The sequence below is a fragment of the Trichomycterus rosablanca genome, chromosome 15 (assembly GCF_030014385.1).
Source record: "Trichomycterus rosablanca isolate fTriRos1 chromosome 15, fTriRos1.hap1, whole genome shotgun sequence".
Lineage (NCBI taxonomy): Eukaryota > Metazoa > Chordata > Actinopteri > Siluriformes > Trichomycteridae > Trichomycterus > Trichomycterus rosablanca.
The window spans coordinates 21477597-21497210 of NC_086002.1; the positions used below are offsets into that span (position 1 = coordinate 21477597).

The window sequence follows — 19614 nt, forward strand, 5'->3', positions numbered from 1 at the left end:
ACATATTAAAATTAAGGCACTAAGAAATTCTAATACTATTGATTTTTTTTACAGAAACAAAGCAGGGACAAAAAAAGTTGCAGATTAAAGTATTTTTTAAGCCAACCGATACTCATTGTCTCCTACACAAATCTAGCTATCACCCAAAACATACCTTTAGAAGCCTTATAAAGTCTCAGTTGATTCGCTTTCATCGAATCCGTTCTTTGCGGGAGCACTTTGACGAGGCATCTGGAACCCTTTCTGAAGCTCTAAGAACTTGTGGTTGAAGGTGGAAGAGTGGGGCTATCACCCAGGAGATTAATTTAAAGTCCCAAAATGTAGTATATGTCATTGTGTGCATGGATTGTGAAAAAAGATATGTTGGGGAAACAAAATATTCAATGCAAGTAAGATTAAAACAACATTTGTGTAATATTCAAAATAAAAATCTTCATACTCATTTGGTGAGACATTTTGGGGAAGTGGGGACGTCTAATTTGAAATTAATGGGATTGGAAACATGGTCTACTCGGCAAAAAAAAAAAAAGTTTTTAAACCTTACAAACAGTTTATCCTAATGGTTTAAATAATAAAATGTAAATATTTATTTTTATAGGACTCTTTCTTTTGGGGGTAATTTGGGGATGAGGGACCGTATGGGGACTACTCACACTTAAAAATATGTTTTTTTCTTTTTCTTTAGCAAGGGAATGAGGTGATTTAGTGCAATTTGGTTTGCATATTGTGAAAGCCCTTATTTAAGCACTTTTTGGTATTTTCTTCTTAAAGCACTTATAGTGTGAGACGTCCTCTATGGTTTTTTGATCCCCCAAAAAAATCCTTTTGGTTAATTTCATAATTGAACTTTTGAGAATTGTATTTTATTTTATAGTTTCAAAAATAAAGTTTGTGTAGGGCCCTAACCCCAACATATTCCACTAACCCTAACTCATCCCCTCTATTTAGGGCCCTAACCCTAACCTATCATTCCCATTTAGGGCCCAAATCCTAACCCATCCCTCCCATCTAGAGCCCTAACCCATCCCTCCCATCTAGAGCCCTAACCCATCCCTCCCATCTAGGGCCCTACCCCTAACTGATCTCTCTAATCTAGGGCCCTAACCCCAACCTATCCCTTCCATCTAGGGCCCTAACCCTAACCGATCCCTCTAATCTAGGGCCCTAAGCCTAACCTAACCCTCCCATTTAGGACCCTAACCCTAATTATGGTCCAAATCCTAACCATTTGTCCGGTGCCTAACTGATTACATAATCTTGCTATAAATATAGAAAAATTACACATTTTTATATTTCTTTGCAGTACATCTTGCTTCTTTGCAGTACATCTTGCAGTACACTTGGTAGAACTCTATGACCACAAATAAATGTCATGACACTCAATCGAAAAACAAATACAAGTTTCATTAAATTATTGTAAAAAATACATTAAATTTATATAATTTGTAGACGTTTTACACAATTCTTCTATACTCCTACAAAATTATTACATGAAAATGATATAATGTCCTGCTAAATAGGTAAATTGAGTACAAATGTTTTTTTTTTTTAACATCCAATTAAATTACATAATTTTTCTAGTTACAAAAATGTAAAAAAAAATCTTTTATACTATCAGGTAAATAAATATAGGTTCATAGACAATTTGCAGATTTCTTCTTTGCTCTCAAATCAATATCACGTTTTACTCCTAAATTACACTTAGAATCAAATTGTAGTTTCAATGGATTAACATCATTTTACCTTCACAAGACAACCTGTGGAAATAAATAAATAACCGTTTTACCACAATTTATCTAAGATTTTAGCAAAAATATGTAACTTTATTATAATGTGTAGAACATTTACACAATTCCTCTATATTACCACATCAATATTACATAATAATTATACTGACAAATTACTACATCAATATTACATAATAATTATACTGCTAATTAGGTAAATATATACAGTAAAATATTTTCAATTCATTGAAAAGGTTAAATTTATTTATACAACTTTTCTATAATGTGTAAAACATTTACACAATTCCTCTATACTAACACATGAATATTACATAATAATTATCAGTGGTGTATAGTAATGAAGTAATAATACTTCGTTACAGTACTTAAGTAGTTTTAGTATCTGTACTTTACTGGAGTATAAAAAAAATTCGTTAACTTTCACTTTTACTTTACTACATTTCCTAAATAAATTGTGTACTTTACTCCGATACATTTGCTGTACGCGAATTCGTTACTCGTTACAACAAAATAAAACGACAAGAATTTTTTAGCTAAATAATGTAAGATGTATGACAGACTGCAGCAGGTTTGGCGAATCTGCGCTTGTAAATGACATCAGCGGTTAAACACATTAATGCGCAGATACAAACGTTTTTGTAAAAGCGCATCGTTCACTCAAAGATACGGAATAATCGGCATTTCAGAATCTCCCCGTCCTACACACTGATGTAAGTTAAGAATGATAAACAAAGTAAATCCACAGTACCATTGTTTTTATTATTATTATTATTAGCATTAACATTGTTCAGATATCTAGCTACCGATTACATTCGAACCACAAATAAAACGTTTCACTACATTAGTTTGTAATTAATTCAGTGCAGACATGATGTGTCCCATCATTTTTAAAAACTCACCTACAGACAAATATTTCCTCAGATAACTTCTGTATTACACTGACAGAGGAAACATTCATGGTGCTGAGGAAAATGCAGCACATCTTTAACCCTTTAATGCTCTCAACAAGAACTCAACTTTTATGGATGATCTTTCAGCTGCTGCTTCAGGTTGACACATGCCAATCAGGGAGTAGATACAGCCCAAAAAAAGATTATTTAAATACAGCTTATTTTACCCAGCTATTTAGATTTAAACTAATGGTTGAGCATATCATTAAAGGGTTAAAAGTGCCACACGTTTAGTTGAACTTGCTTGAGTTTTGCTTTTAAATTAATTCTGCCAAAATTCAGTTGTTTTAGGTTATTGGGATATATACAGTATCTATAACTTGAATGTACTACCCAAATCAAAAAAATGGAACAGTATAGAAAATGCAAATAAAATAGATTCAGTGTTTTTTTACATTTACATCGACTCTTATTCCATCTTTTATGAACCCAAAATATTTCATGTTTTGTCTGGTCAACTTCATTCTTAACATACACATACATGCATTTTAAGCTACAACACATTCTAAAAAAAAGTTGGAACAGGGCAATTTAGTCCTCGTAATAAGGTTAAAAAACTTTGAAAAAAATTTCAAATAGGTGATGTGAACAGCTGATTATAATCACAAATTGGCACAGATCATGTTCAGATGGAAGGAAGAAAAAAGCTTGTTAAGGTGGTTTACAGGCTTAAAAGAACAATCTTCATATTTTTCTAAATGACCGCTTCAGTTTATACTAACAGCATTTACTTCTACTTTTAATACTTAAGTACATTTAATATCAAATTACTTTTAATACTTAAGTACATTAAACATCAGATACTTTTAGACTTTTACTCAAGTAATATTCTAAAAGGTGACTTTTACTTCTATCTAAGTAAATTTCTGGTAAGATACTTGTACTTTTACTCAAGTATGGCCTTCAGGTATATACACCACTGATAATTATACTGACAAGCTACAAGTTATTTCTAAAACTTTATTACAAATATGTAACTTTTATATAATGTGTAGAACATTTACACAATTTCTCTGTATTTCCACATCAATATTACATAATAATTATACTGCTAATTTGGTAAATACAGTGAAAAAAATTAATTCATTGATAAAAAAATTCATTTATTTCTAAAACTTCATTAAAAATATGTAACTTTTCTATAATATGTAGAACATGTACACAATTCTTCTATATTACCACATCAATATTACATAATAATTATACTGCCAAATACAGTAAAAGATTTTTGGGCATAATGTCAATTTCATTTAAAATACGTATTTCTTCTACCGTTTGTAGTAATATTACGTATTCCTTACCCTAACCCTAAATATCAAATAATTTTAAATGATACTGCTAGGTAGATAAATTGGGTTAATGCTGTTCATTTCTTTACTTCCACAGGCGTTTGTGTGAGTTTTTTTTTTAACATTACTACCATTTTCTAACCCTTTTCTAACCCTAGCCCTAACCCTCGTGTTGAAACTTGTCTGAACTTGTTGAGATTTTTGTAAAGACAATAATGGTAAGATGTGTTCACTTTTAGCAACTGAGTATGTAGGTTTCAAGTTTATAATTCTTAATGTGTAATTTTTAGGAAAAGCAAGGGCATAGGACACAGAAGAGATGTCCTGCAACATACATCAGCACTTGACTGTGACACACAAGGTCTCAGACCCAAAGGACAGAAAGATTCTTCTGAGCCAGCACTCTAACAGGTAATTCTTTCTCTGATAGAGCTTTCTAACATGATGTGCTTCACAGAAAGCTTTCTGCATCACATACATTTGTGTAACAGATACAGCGGACCTCTAAACTGCCCCATGTGCCCAGCAAGAGAGCTGACTCGCCTTGATCAGCATTTAGTAAAAACTGCAGGTAAACTTATCATAAACTTTCAATTACAACTCAACTTTTTACAAAGACCTTACATTAACCCTACATTTTCATTCTAAAAGGCCACTGAAATGAAGCAAAGAAAATATGCATTAACAAAAAATTGGCTAATTATCACAAACGGCAGGCAACTGGCAGCATAACAGAGGTCACTATGCTGAAGGAGATAATCAGAAAGAAACAAAGGAAAATTGATTTTCTAATGGCTCAGCTAAAAGGTAAATAGCACGACTCATTAACAAGTTAACTTTGATCTGCATACTTACACTAATACATAAAACCCTCAGAAAACTGTTATGGTTAGTTGGTGTGTTTTATTTCCTTTACTAGGGCAAAAAATAAAGAGCTTAAATAACAGGGGATCTCAGGACTTCTCAGTGTTGGGGAAAGATCTGTTAATTTCAGTCAGCCTGTGGAGACAATTGCAAAAGAAAGACACATTTCACACTCACAAAACCGCTCCAGTGAGGCAAAAAAAAAAAGAAAATACAACCATCCTCACCTCATTCTTCCAGTGATGCTGAAACACAATGCTGCCCCAAACAAAATGTGGAAAAACCTGGAAAAAAAAGAGCCACCTCGCCGTCAGCAGATACTTCCAGTGGTGATGACACGTCTTCCAGCTTCAGAGACTATGTAGAAAGACCTGTACAGCAAGGAATAAAAAAAAGAAAATGTGTTTCATCCTCACCAGTTTATTCCAGTGATGATGAAACATTTTACTCGACTCAAAACTCCTGCACAGCACCCTGGAGGAAAAAGAACAGAGGAACTCAGATTACCATCAAATTTCACTCCTAAACAAAATAATTTGACACAACTAAAAAAACACTTAGGTGCAGCCTGCGACTCAAACGACTCAGACAGCATTTCAAAGAAAATTCCAGCAATTGGTATGAGTGACTTACTGATTATGCCAAAAATCCAATCCTGCATTTTGCTCCTAAACGGATTACATTATTGTACTTTCTCTATGCAGAAGTTGTACTGACAAAGTTCCAGAGATTTAATGAGGGAAGCAGACCAGACACTAAAAAAAGAGAAAATGTTGCTCAGTCAAGGAGTCATGTCGCAAAATTTTTTAACTTTATGTGGAACGAAAAGAAACACATCAGTAGAGATATAGCCTTCATTGGAAATGAGGAAAGACTGAAACTGTAAGTCCCAGTAAAGGTTTACTAAAGGTTTTATTATGTTGGGTTAACCTATTTATGCATATTTTTCTTGTTGTGTGTATATATAACATTATTAATTCCCTCTTTAGGTGGTTACAGACGCAAGCAGATAAATCAGTAACAACACAGAGGCAATACATATTCAGCGTTCAGAAATTTCTTACCTACATACGAGAGTACGACTCTGACAGACATGTTTGCATCAGCCAATCCATTATGAAGTTGGTCCTTTCCACACTGTCCATGGAGCTTAAGTCACTGAGCAAACAAATAGCTGTTCATCAACAGGCTGTGCACGAGGAAAAAATGGTATGCTTACCACCAAAAACTTTTTTATGCTATTTTACTCCATGTTATCACAGTCCAAATTACAACACATACATTATTTAGATATAACATTTACATCATTTTCATATGAAATTTAGAAAAGTTTTGTAATTTTTACTACATTAATGTTATTTAGATATAACATTTACATTATTTTAATATAAAACAGAAAAGTTTTGTAATTTTTCTGCAATTTCATTACACAGTTTTTATATTTATTATGATCAAAGTCCAGCTTACAACAACACAAATAATATTTACATATAACATTTACATCATTTTAATATAAAACATAGGAAAGATTTGTAATATTTACAACACAAATATAATTTAGATATAACATTGACGTTAATTTACATTAATTTAATATAAAACAGAAAAGATTTGTAATATTTACTACATTAATGTTATTTAGATATAACATTTACATTATTTTAATATAAAACAAAAAAGTTTTGTAATTTTTCTGCAATTTCATTAAGCAGTTTTATATATTTATTATGATCAAAGTCCAACTTACAACACAAATATTATTTACATATAAAATTTGCATCATTTTAATATGAAATATAGAAAAGTTTTGTCATTTTTACTACATTAATGTTATTTAGATATAACATTTACATCATTTTAATATAAAATAGATATAACATTTACATAATTTTAATACAAAACGTAGAAAAGTTTTGTAATATACAACACTTATATGTAAAATATGGTGACTTTAATCTCCCTTCACTTCAGTGGCAATCTTCTGGACCTGGTCTTCAGCCGTCCAGCTTTTGTTCTGGACCTCACTGTCACCCCACTGCACCTCTCTGACCATCACTTTGTGTCCTTCTCTCTCTGTCTCCCAACTCTTCCTACCTCCAACCACACTTTCACCCTTACAACACGCCCCAATCTTCACTCTTTATCTTCCTCCCTGTTGATCTCCACCATCCTAACTTCACTACCTAACCCTGACATTCTTGCTACCCTTCCACTTAACTCTGCAACTAATACTCTACTTTCTTCTCTTTCAACATCTCTCGATCAGCTCTGTCCTCCTACCCTCAAACGAGGAAAACCTTCTCACCCTGCTCCTTGGCTTTCAGATGCATTGCGCAGCAACAGAAGAGAATTGAGGGCAGCTGAGAGAAAGTGGAGGAAATCTAAGCTTGGTGTTGATCTCCACTCCTACCACGATCTGCTGTCCAGGTTCTCATCTGATGTGACTGCTGCAAAAACATCTTTTTACAAAGCCAAGCTTGAACAATCTGCTGCTGACCCACGTAAGCTTCATGCTATCTTTTCCTCTCTTCTAAACCCTCCTCCTCCCCCTTCTGCCTCTCTCACTGCTACTGACTTTGCAACATTCTTCCTGGACAAGATTGACAAAATCAATCAATCCTTCTCTCCGACTGACCCACTTTCAACTGACCCTCAACCCACCAACTCACCAGCTTCACCCCACTCACCATGGATGAGGTTACACAGCTCCTCTCATCCAGCAATCCCACTACATGCACACTTGACCCTATACCATCCACCATCCTCAAAGACATCTCACAGGACCTAATCCCCTCCATCACACCCATCATCAACAACTCCCTGACATCAGGTGTTGTCCCTACTGCTTTTAAGAAGGCTCAGGTCATTCCCCTTCTTAAGAAACCTACACTAGACACTACAGACATTAACAACTACAGACCTGTCTCACTCCTCTCTTTTCTATCCAAAATTCTTGAACGTGCTGTCTATAACCAACTATCTGCCTTTCTTACTCAGAATGATCTCCACGATCCGTACCAGTCTGGCTTCAAGGCAGCACATTCTACAGAAACAGCACTTGTAGCTGTTACTGAGAAGCTTCATGCAGCCAAAGCAGCCAAACTGTCATCTGTCCTTATTCTTCTTGACCTTTCTGCAGCCTTCGACACAGTGAATCACGGCATTCTCCTGACCACTCTCTACAACCTTGGAGTAACTGGTTCAGCATGGCAAAGGATGGCCTCCTACCTGGAAGGGCGCTCCTACCAAGTGTCATGGAGGGGATCCATATCTACCCCATGCACTCTCTCAACCGGTGTTCCTCAGGGCTCTGTACTTGGCCCACTTCTCTTCTCTATCTACACCCGCTCTCTGGGTAAGGTCATAGCCTCCCATGGCTTCTCCTACCACTCCTATGCAGATGACACTCAGCTTGTTCTGTCATTTCCTTCTTCAGACACGCAAGTCTCAGCTCGCATCTCAGCATGTCTGCGAGATATCTCACAATGGATGTCAGCTCATCATCTAAAACTTAATCCCAGCAAGACAGAGATGTTGCTCATTCCTGGAGATCTGTCTCCAACCCAGGACCTAGTCATTTCTCTGGATGACTTCCAGATTAGACCATCTGATAAGGTAAGAAGTCTTGGTGTTGTCCTGGATAACCAGCTGACCTTCTCTCCTTATATAGCCAACATGACGAGATCGTGCCGGTTCCTCCTGTACAACATCAGGAAGATTCGGCCATGTTCTCTGCTCTAGCGCCCAAATTGTGGAACGAACTTCCTCTGTCTGTCCGAACAGCTGAGTCTCTTGCTGTCTTTAAAAAAACGATTAAAAACACACCTTTTTACTAAACACTTAGGCTGATTTGTACTTATTTACTAACACTTTATTCCAATCTTTTCCATTAAAAAAAAAAAAAAAAAAAAAAAAAAAAAAAAAAGGCACTTTGGTTCTAACAGGTTTTAGCAGAGTTGTGTTCTTCGACTGTTGTCTATCTAAACTTAAGGAATGAAATGTTCACTGTGGAAGCACTTCTGTAAGTCGCTCTGGATAAGAGCGTCTGCTAAATGCTGAAAATGTAAATGTAAGCGTAACAGCATAAACACCACCGTCTATAAATGAATGAATTGCTTTGGTCCTCCACTTAAGACTTTTGTTGAAGTAAACAGCGCCTTAAATATGACGAGCTTGATTAGTTTATAAAGGTTCCCCCGTCCCAAGTGTTTTTGTAAGATGTTGCAGGCATGAAATGACAACTTTTCTGATAAATAGGAAAGAAAAGCTGAATGCTGCTGATTTGTTGTGATGTTTTGAAGAAAATGGAGGTGAAAAAGGGTTTAGCAGCTGAGCGGTGCACTCTAACAAATTTCTGTAGTTTTTACAGTATTACCCCAGCTAACAATTTTTGGTTCACAGAACGTTCTGGGAACGGATCATTTTGGTTGCCCTTTGGTTCCCCAGGAAAGTTTTCTTTACGGAAATAGAACGTTCCCGTTTGGTTGTGCATTATAGTTCTGGGAACGTTCCCCTAACGTTCCCGTAACCTTAACATTATTGAAACCTTTAAGGGAACCTTGTACTAACCTTTAAATTATTGAAAACTTTAGACAACCTTGCAATAACACTCCGGTAACCTAGTACCCAGCTAGCCTTGTAATTGTGGCCCACTTCTGGCGCAGTTCCTGCCAGCCGAGCCTGCCGCATCTGGTTCAGTGCCGGCAGCCCGTGTCGGCTCTGACTCTTTTTGAATGACTGCCCAGAATCGGGCCAAATACACTGACCCAAATCCAGATGCCAGATCTCCACCGACTCTCCCATAACTGGGCCGGAATAGCCCCCAAAGCACTATGATACCATTTATTTACCGTTTTCTTCTCCTTTCACATCCTCATAGATAAAATAGTAGATTTATGCTTAAGATTAACTACAGATTGTGCAGCAGAAAGTATTTTATTAAGATATGGTATGGTAGAGACCCTGACCTCAAGGGCCCCTGGGCGCTGGCCCCACTGGCCCGGTCAGTAATCCAGCCATGCCTTTCACGTGTATTACCGAGTGGAGAAATCAAGTGAAACTTTCAAAAGTCAGATAACTTGTTTTTTATGCAAACTTACCCTAAATGCTGCAGTTGTGCACTTTTTTGTAAATTTTACTAAAATTGTTTGTGTTTTTTAATGATTTTTATGCTTGAAATGTAATGTAATGTGTTAAACAACTGATGATACAAACTTTATTTATTTGCAATTATTTAAAACTATTTTTTGTTGAACTATTGTTATTAAAATATACTTGTTGTCAATTCGTATACTTTTGAAATAAATCTTTTTTTTCTCATTTAAGTGTTGTTTGATTAAGGCAAGGTAGCAAATGTGCATGATTGTTCATCATTGATATTATTATCGAGGTACCCAGTAGCGCCATAATGCGCCATGAGAGCCATAATTCCCATCACTAATGCCTGGCTTGTTTTTCTTTCTAAATATCTGTGCAAATTTGAGGTTTGGCCCATATTTTGTCCAGGAGTGTGGACCAATCAAATTACACCCTAATCCAGTCGTAGCCAATTGGAATTTATCTCTCTCTAGATGCGGCCGTTTTTCAGCCCTTGTCCCGCCCCTTTACAAACCCACAGCCAATCGTGAGTAAAGGAGCCAGACCAGGTGATAGCAGAGCTGATATTTAAAATGAAGAGCTGGAGATCTTAGCACTGCTGTGTTAGGATGTGTAAGTACCAATTTAAACACGTTTATAAATGTACTTGGTTTTAGACTTTTAACAAACACACCTACAAAAACATTAATGCCGTTTCTGATGAATGCGATGCTTTGCCACTTCTGCGTATTTACTGTAATACGTCTGTAAATGCTTGGTGTAGAGGACTACCTGATCTATTTAGTATTAATCAGCTAATCAATGGCCACTGTATTTTTACTAGGAATGCAGACGTTGGTGTGGTGTGGTTGTGTTTAATAATAGTAACTAAATTAAACATCTTTTAAGTGACTTTTAAAGTGGAGTTTAAAATCATGTACAGAAATCATTCCCATCTAGTGGTGCTAGAAATAATTTACATCTTGTTGATGGGATTGTAATATTATTTTACAATTACATTTGTTTTTTGTACATTTATTATTTGTTATTTTAAACATAATTTCTGTTCTTCGGTTAAAAGTAAACAAAAGTCTCACATGAAAGACCAAAACGATTCATTCATTTATAGACGGTAGTGTTTATACTTTTACACTTTAACCTATGAACAGTTTTCAAAAAAGAAATTGTTTAAAATAACAACAAACACATCGACAAATAATCAAAAATACAACAACGACGATGCAAAATAAATCATAATAAAACATAATAATGTCATAAATCTTTACCCCATCAACAAGATGTAACTTATTTCTAGCACCACTAGATGGGGATGATGTCTGTACATAATTATGAACTCCACTTTAAAATTCATTTAAACGTTAAATATTTTAATTCGGCTTTTCAGTAAAGTTAATAATAAATGCAATTCAGGGAAACGTTAGATTTTCTAAAGCAGGAAAACAAAGTAATTCGTTGATTTTTTTTTTAGTTATATTGACAAAATAATTTCCTTTCGTACAGCCAGGATGGATAGGTGCTTTACTTTACTCAGAATGAAAGTGTCAGCTGGCCTTTTTCTTCACGTATTGCTCTGATGATGAAGAAAAAAAGAAAATGTTCGGTTCCTTTGGCAGGAGGTTGAAGTAAAGATGTGTGAGGATAAAATAAAAGCTTACAGCACCTGGTATTCCCAGGCGGTCTCCCATCCAAGTACTAACCAGGCCCGACCCTGCTTAGCTTCCGAGATCGGGCGTTCTCAGGGTGGTGTGGCCGTAAGCGAGAGACGCTGCAAATAGTTTCCCTTTTATAGTCGTCCATCATTCAGTCTTCCACTTCACGAGGTTTTAATATTTTGTTGTCAGTTTTTTTTTTTTAACTGTTCATAAGTTGAAGCGTAACAGCATAAACACCACCGTCTATAAATGAATGAATTGCTTTGGTCCTCCACTTAAGACTTTTGTTGAAGTAAACAGCGCCTTAAATATGACGAGCTTGATTAGTTTATAAAGGTTCCCCGTCCCAAGTGTTTTTAGGTAAAATGTTGCAGGCATGAAATGACGACTTTTCTGGTAAATAGGAAAGAAAAGCTGAATGCTGCTGATTTGTTGTGATGTTTTGAAGAAAATGGAGGTGAAAAAGGGTTTAGCAGCTGAGCCCCAGCTAACAATTTTTGGTTCCCAGAACGTTCCGGGAACATTAGTTTTTGGTTCCCAGAACGTTCTGGGAACGGATCATTTTGGTTGCCCTTTGGTTCCCCAGGAAAGTTTTCTTTACGGAAATAGAACGTTCCCGTTTGGTTGTGCATTATAGTTGTGGGAACGTTTATCTAACGTTCCCGTAACCTTAAAATTATTGAAACCTTAAGGGAACCTTGTACTAACCTTTAAATTATTGAAACCTTAAGGGAACCTTGTACTAACCTTTAAATTATTGAAAACTTTAGACAACCTTGCAATAACACTCCGGTAACACCAGCAGACCGTGTCGGCTCTGACTCTTTTTGAATGACTGCCCAGAATCAGGCCAAATACACTGGCCCAAATCCAGATGCCAGATCTCCACCGACTCTCCCATAACTGGGCCGGAATAGCCCCCGAAACACTACGATACCATTTATTTACCGTTTTCTTCTCCTTTCACATCCTCATAGATAAAATAGTAGATTTATGCTACAGATTAACTACAGATTGTGCAGCAGAAAGTATTTTATTAAGATAATTGCAGCAAGTAGTGTAATAATAATCATCAGAATATTATAAATAAGACCAATTACAAAAGCAAACCAAAATGACAGCTATATAAATACTATATGTAGAAAATAACATATTGCACACACACACACACACACACACACATACAGAGTATATATATATATATATATAAACAATATAAAGAAGTACTGTTTGTTTGTTCGTTTATCAGGATTTTAACCTCATAACACAAGATTCATCAGTTCACAAGGTTAAATCGAACACAGTCATGAACAAGTTAGTGTCTCCAATTCACCTCACTTGCATATCTTTGGACTGTGGGAGGAAACCGGAGCACCCAGATGAAACCTACGCGGACATGGGGAGAACATGCAAACAACACAGAAAGGACCCAGACCGCCCCACCTGGGGATCGAACCCAGAACCTTCTTGCTGGATCTTGTGACCTTGGCTGATGATCTACACCGGCTGTTAGATGCTGCAGAGTAGTGTTCATAGTTTTTACTCATGTATGAGAGGTGAATAAGCAAATGTGGCTCAGTGATGGTAGTGGACACTTGAATATCTACAAAAAATACAAGGGACAACCTTTGGGTTATAAAATTATACACGATCAGCCATAACATTAAAACCACCTCCTTGTATGTATACTCTTTTTCTATCAGCTCCACTAACCATATAGTTTACTAACCATTTACTGACTTTCCCTATGGGATTAATAAAGTTATCTATCTATAGGTGCACTTTGTAGCTCTACAGTTCCACTGTCGCTTTTTATGCTTATCTATGCTGAAAACACATTGAGCCGTGTCAATTCGAAATGTAAAAATTCAATTAATCACCACATAGATACGTTAAAAGCGCTTCATTAAACTTCCCTGACGCATTGTGCAATGTCAGTTTTAACAAAGTATTATGAATGTAGAAAATCAATTAAACACCACATACATGAGTTTAAAGCGTTTCTTTAAACTTTTCTGTAAATCTTTTCTGTTAATGTTATCCACAGTATTCAATGAACTTTATTATATTCGATGATTTAGCAGCTGTTGTCTAATGCTAGAAACTGTTAGCCTTTTAGCTAACGTTACCTGAAGTGTTTCAGTTCAGACCACCAGTTAACCTAAAACTCACTAGATAACATTACCTAACAGTTTCCATTTCCAAATTGCTCTCTATCTTAATCCAGAACTCATTAATAGACTTTCTGCTTACATTTTACTAAGTAAAAAGTTGTTAAGATTAAACGTTTATTTACCTCATACGAACGAACGATTCCTCATTTTCAACGGCTCGCGTCGCACTGTTGCCATGGTGACGCTGTTCAACATGGGCCAGATGATTGTGCTAGCTGGGTTAACTTAGAAACCTTCCGGGAACGTTACTGGAACAATACTTTATACACATAAGAAATAAAACTTTATACAAGCTTTAACTAATGTTCTCTTTTAGTTCTCATAAAACCATGAGAGAACGTTAGGTTTCATAGTTTTATAGTTGGTACTTGTAAGTAAAGGTTGATCTACATGGACCGTCTCAAGCAAAAGGCTTTTTTTTTTTGTTCCTACTAAAAAACTTTAAAGATCGTAAGAAAACCTTCCGGGAACGTTACTGGAACGTTACTTTAAACACATAAGAAAGAAAACCTTAAGGCAACTTTTAGATAACGTTCTCTGTTAGTTTTCATAAAACCATGAGAGAACGTTACCCAGATAGCATACGGGTGTGGGCCACTTCTGGCAACGTTACGGCACTGCCGGCTCACTGCCGGCATCGGCAAACAGCATATGAGCCAAAAGTGGCCCACATATAGGAAATGCTTATATGGCCCACATGTCCCAAAACAGATCTGGGCCACATCTGGCAAAGACATGGCACCACTGGCAAACTAAGTGAGCCAGTAATACTGGCTCTTATATTAAAAATGGTAATGTCCCACTTTCTAAAGCATTCAAATGCATTAATTTGCAAATAAATAAAACAAAAACGACAACATTTGCAAAATTAATGAAAATTAATATTACTACTGTAACTAAGAATAATAAGATACACTGTAAAACATTTCAGCCTCAATAAGTTATGTGAACTCATTTCTTCTTTTCAACTCAAATTGTCATGACAAGTTTTGGATTTTGAACTCAGGTTATTAAGTTTTCAGAAAATCTAACGTAAAATAATCAGTTGTCTTGACTACTTGTGAGTTTTTCTATGTTGTCAATGTTCATTTAACTCATGTCTGTAAGTTATCAGTTAAACAAAAGGTGGGGAAAGAGTGGGCGATTCCTATAGGTGGGACCATTTTTGAGTTAGACAGAACAATAATATTTTTTTAAACGTTTAAACCATGGGAGCATGGGGCTAACCTATTTTTTTCACAGTCGAAAAGCCATTAATATTAATACTGATAAAAACAAGAATAACACACGTTATACGATAGTGGACTACATTTAGCGGCGGAGGGACACACCTGACTCTGGACTACAGTTTGAGGCGGATTGATACACCGAGTGGAGTTTGGCAAGTTGGAGCGTTTACTACTGAAAGCATCAATGGTGGGAAGCAGGTGAGTTTATCAAAGTTTAAAACCTGTGTGATAAAAAGTGAAATTGTGTACGTCGACCATTAAATGTGACAGAACTGACGGATTTACTTGTTTCGTTATGTTTACCGAGGCCATAAACGCTTAACATTAGGTTAACAGTTAGCTACTACACCACTTGGGTCCATGGCAGATATTTTAAATGGTGGTTGTGTTGGTTTGTGCTGTAATGAGTATAACGGAACGTTAACTGTGGTGAAATAAACTTTGGTTTGCTTTTAAACGAAACGTCTGCATGCGTGCTCGGGTAAGCTAATAGTGGAAAAGATTGTTAGCTAGCTAGCTAATTCGTTAGCCATCCACTTTCAAAAGTAAATAATGACTTGTAATAATGTGCGTTTTTACACTGTGTTGATCTGCTGAGCGTTAAAGAATTTGGTTTTCTTTTTAAAGTTGTAATTGGGTTTAATTGACCTATGTAGGGATGAATGAAGAGAGCTAAATATCTCCCTATCCAGATAATAATTTTATTCACATACATTTTTGAGAACACAATTTAGCAGTCTTGTTTTTTCTCTCTGCAGAGTTCTGAAGATCCCTTTCATGAAGTGGAAATGGTCAAGGAAGAATACTACTGTTTTTATTTTGGGTACACATTGCTGTTTTTAAAAGATGTACCAAGAGCCAAGGTGAAAACTTATGAAATATTTGTTTAAATAAATGTTATTTATAAACAGAAGTTGTAAGTTGATTCATTATAAAGTTTAAAGAAACTGGGAAACATTTATTAGTCAAGTCTAGAAATGATGAACATAAGCACTGTTAACTTTAGACAATAAGTTATGTGAATATAGCTGAAGTTTTATGAACTTAAAAGTGTGTGTTAAAATAGTGAGGAATTGTACGTTTGACTAGATAGTTCATTTTCTAAAATGGATAAAATAAACATATTAAGTTATTTTGACTCAGTGCATCAAGTTGAAACAATGAATAAAGTGAGACATTTAAATGTTTGTTGTATTGTTATATTGATGGAAAACATGATTAAGTGATGATTATTAAATCACAGGGTGTGATGATTAATGGGATTGGGAGAGGGGCATCAGTAAAATTTGGATCTGGGCCACATATGGCATGGTAACAGCCCAGTTGTTTTACATGTGGTTGAGTTGTGGGTCATTTCTGGCCCTGCTGGTTTAAAGGTGGCTGAGATGTGGCCCTTTTATGGCTGTAAAACGGCCGAGTTCCGGCAACCGCATCTGATCCTCATCTGTGCCATCATTCCATGTGGTATGTGGGCCGCAAGTAAGTGCCGGATGTGGCCCAGATTCGGGCCATATCAAATTTGCTATCTGGGTTACCATCAAGCAAATGTAAAACATATTTCTATATGAAGAGCATCTGTTTCCAGATAATATACACTGAGGTGTAAAGCATAATGGAGCGGGTTCAGTAATTGTGTAGTAGTTTAAAAGTGTCAGTAAGTCTGTGTCTGTTGACGTCCTTGACGCTCACTCTGGCTGCACGCTTTCTGTCTGCTCTCCGCTTGCTTTTAGTTTTTAGCTATTTTAGTTATTTTTTATCTTTTATTTCTAAAATATAGAGCTCAATCAGCAGACACCGACAATAGATCGGCTGGAAAGGCACAGAATTACAGAACTACATTAAACTAGACATTTAGTTGACGGAGTTTTCCACTAGCCGTCAGACTAAACTCGAACACAGTTATCAGGACTACCATGGCTCCTATCACTACAGCGGGTTCTTCGTGCTGCTCCAACTGCTACAGACTTCTACGGAAAATCGCTGTGCTGGAGACGAAAATGCTCACAATCCTACCTGGAACGGACAGGAGAAATGGTTCCAGATCACTCGAGGGTGAGTCAAAATCTAACACAGAACAACCAGCTAAGCTAAGGCTAGACAGCTTAACAGACTTCCCGAAGCTTGACAGAATTCAATCAAAACAGGGGAACAGAAACGAACCATGTGAGAGAATAAGTCGGTGGCAAAAACTTGGAGCAAAACCAAAACCACAAAAGCAGCAGGTGGCTGTCTTAACCCCTTGTTAGTCCGGCCTATTTTTGTGCATTTTCCGCCTGAAAGACATACCTAGTTTCTAAGGCTTCTCATTCAAAAAGTTTATAAGATAACACAAAAATTATACTTCAGTGTTATAGAAAACCCTTTAAAGTATCAGAAAAACACAGCCAAATGCCATGATGTTATGTTACAATGATCAAATGATGACAAAAACACCCCAAAATGTAGGCGCTTTTTACATTTTTTTTTAAAGCCAAAGTTTCAGTGAGTATAAGTAGGACTGCAGGTCTGCAGACCATCTACAGAACATATCTAGAGTTGTAGTCAAAAGGGTTTTCTGTCACAGGCCCAAATTTTAGACCTCTAACTCATTCTGATTTTGAGTTATTGCACCTGGAGTGGCATCACACTTTACTGCTCTCCAAAGCTTTCCATAGCTTTCTAACTGACAATAAACAGATTATACTGCAGATAAAATGTGTAAAATGCATTATTTATACTTTATAAAGTCATTATTTATAACATTTGAGTGTTTTTTGGAGTGATGAACTCTCACAGTGAGCCAGTAAGCGCTCCCTTCCCCCAGCGCACACACACATATACAAACCGCTACTTTTGTAACAAAATACATGCAGCCGGTTGAACTGTTCACGAACTGAGTCGTTTAAATAGATTCACACTGTATTATCAGCCCTAAGAGAAAAGTTTGACTCACTCTACTGATTCAGAAGCTCACATTCCAGCGTGCGTAATCTGTATCCATGGTGACGGCTGGTGAAATACAGCTGTTTAGACTAATCCGAGAGGCTAAATGCAAAAAGTGGGGCGGGATATAAGCTGGTCCTCCAATCAAAAGCAAAATATGCTAATATTTTTGCATTTCTCCAATGAAAAACAAGTATTAGGTGGTGAGATGGATACTGTCTCTACATTGGCTGTAAAGGTATTGCGCAATCTCACAGCCAAACAGTGATCGCTATCTGTTAGAGGAAGGTTTTGTGATTACTGTGAGCGCTCTCTCATTATGATACGATCTGATATTCGCGTGTTATTGACTTATAAACTTATACAACATGCTTGTAACTATTCAAAATGGCCGCCGGTGTTTGTAAACATTTACAAAAAGTGGATTTTATCTGGAATGGAAGGACTAATGAACATAAATTTGGACTCAGCTTGAAGATAAAATATCCAGGTATGTGCTGGTTTAGCTCTCATGCTTTTGTTTGATATACATTTGTCGCGGTGGTGTTGTTTACCGAGTGCTTGATGCATTGCATGCCATGCATTGATGGCAGAGCTTTATCAGATGTAAAACTTTTCTGTAATATTTTGGATGCTGATGTATTTGAAGTAAAACAAACAGCAGAAATGTGATGGTGAAGTTGTGCTGGCTTGTTTGGTATAAATGTTGTCGGTATGAAAGTAAGTACCGCAGTATAATATTACAAAATATAAAGGCTGTATTTCTGGCAGAAATTTTTCAGACCTACAATTCTTTTGTGTTTTTAAAAGAACTTATAAACAAAATAAGCTCAATGTTTACGTTGCTAAAAACTAGAGATTTTAAGCTATCAGAAGGTTCCTTGTTTACCATCAATGATATTTTGACGGTGTGACAGTATACAGAGAAACACAAACATAAAAATTCAAAGCCCGTTCACGGGCTAAAGACCACCATGGGGTTTTAATGTCTTCCACGCCAGACTGTTCATCATGGGCTCAGAAAGCTAAAACTATTCCAAAAGCTAGCTCAATTGCACCCCGTGGAAAAATAGCAGGGTCGCAACAAAAACCGATCCCTTTGCTGAATCGTTTTGAACCGCTCAGAAATCTGATCGAGGTTATCCCCAGTGGTAATGGTAACGAAACAAAACCAGCGAAGCTGACTATAAAAGGGGACTCAAAGCGGGCTAGCAAAAACACGAGGCTGATTAAGCAGAGGCCCTTGCCTGACGCAGAGAACGCTCCGAAAACTCTGATCGTCGGTGACTCTGCCATCAAGAATATAGGCAGCAGATCAATGCTAACATGCTGTCTCCCGAATGTGACTGTCTCGGAATTAAATGAGGAACTTCCCAACATCCTCTCCCAGCATGGAGCGATCGACCGAATTATTCTGCACGTGGGCAGAAGTGACATTCGCAGAGAGGAGTCAGAAATCTTAAAGAACAATTTCACTGAACTGTTTAATACACTTGAGAAGCTGACTGCTCAGAAGTTCATCAGTGGGCCTCTCCCAGCCCGAGGATCTAATATGTTTTCACGGCTCCTCAACCTCAATACGTGGCTGAGCAGAACCTGCAGTCTGAAAGATATAAATTATATTGACAATTTTAACTTATTCTGGGGGCGCAGAGAATTTTTTTACCCAGATGGCACCCACCTAAGCAA

At 36.6% G+C, this 19614-nt stretch overlaps 2 protein-coding genes and 1 pseudogene across 2 annotated transcripts in view; 2 read left to right on the plus strand and 1 right to left on the minus strand.

The window, feature by feature from the left end:
- The window catches only part of LOC134328786 (uncharacterized), a 765451-nt gene that overhangs the window by 627529 nt on the left and 118308 nt on the right, over positions 1-19614 (plus strand). The window lies entirely within an intron of this gene.
- LOC134329744 (5S ribosomal RNA) lies at positions 11597-11705 on the minus strand (annotated as a pseudogene).
- The window catches only part of LOC134328787 (arf-GAP with coiled-coil, ANK repeat and PH domain-containing protein 3-like), a 29108-nt gene continuing 27724 nt past the window's right edge, over positions 18231-19614 (plus strand). Inside the window, exon 1 of the mRNA XM_063010016.1 lies at positions 18231-18415. The gene's annotated coding sequence lies outside the window, so the exon portion shown is untranslated. The remainder of the gene's footprint in view (positions 18416-19614) is intronic.